Consider the following 561-nt stretch of genomic DNA (forward strand, 5'->3'; position numbering starts at 1 on the left):
ACCACCACCCGCCACCACCCCCCGCCAGCCCCGTTTTTCGTCATTATTATCAAGTCAACGTGACCAACAGCGATAAGGAAGAATTTTTTTTTTAAAGGATAATTACATGCTTCAATCTATGGGAAGACATTTCCTAGAACGTGGAACCCCATGTTTAAATGTACGAGAAATTTAGGTATTCTCTTCTTTTTGATCTTATCTGTACTTTGATATTATTATGTTTTTTTTAATTTGTTTTCCTTTTTTCCTTATACGTATACACATACACGCATTATACGCATACATGTTTATGCATTAATTAAAACACAGGTATGTAGTTTGCGTATTATACAAAATATAATTTTTATTAATGTAAGTATAATATTTTTACGATAATTATCAATATTTCCTCTGGGATTGAGATGCAAATATATTTTCTAATGACAATTTTTTTTTCTCCCCCCCCATATAACCTTTTAATCATCGTTTTAAATTTATCAGCGTAAAAATAGATCAACATACGCTCATTCAATGTTATTATACAATAGTTTATTGTTTCTTTTTTCATTTTCATTATTCTCT

The sequence above is a fragment of the Polistes canadensis genome, unplaced genomic scaffold (assembly GCF_001313835.1).
Source record: "Polistes canadensis isolate GaletaPanama2010 unplaced genomic scaffold, ASM131383v1 scaffold_78, whole genome shotgun sequence".
Taxonomy (NCBI): Eukaryota; Metazoa; Arthropoda; class Insecta; order Hymenoptera; family Vespidae; genus Polistes; species Polistes canadensis.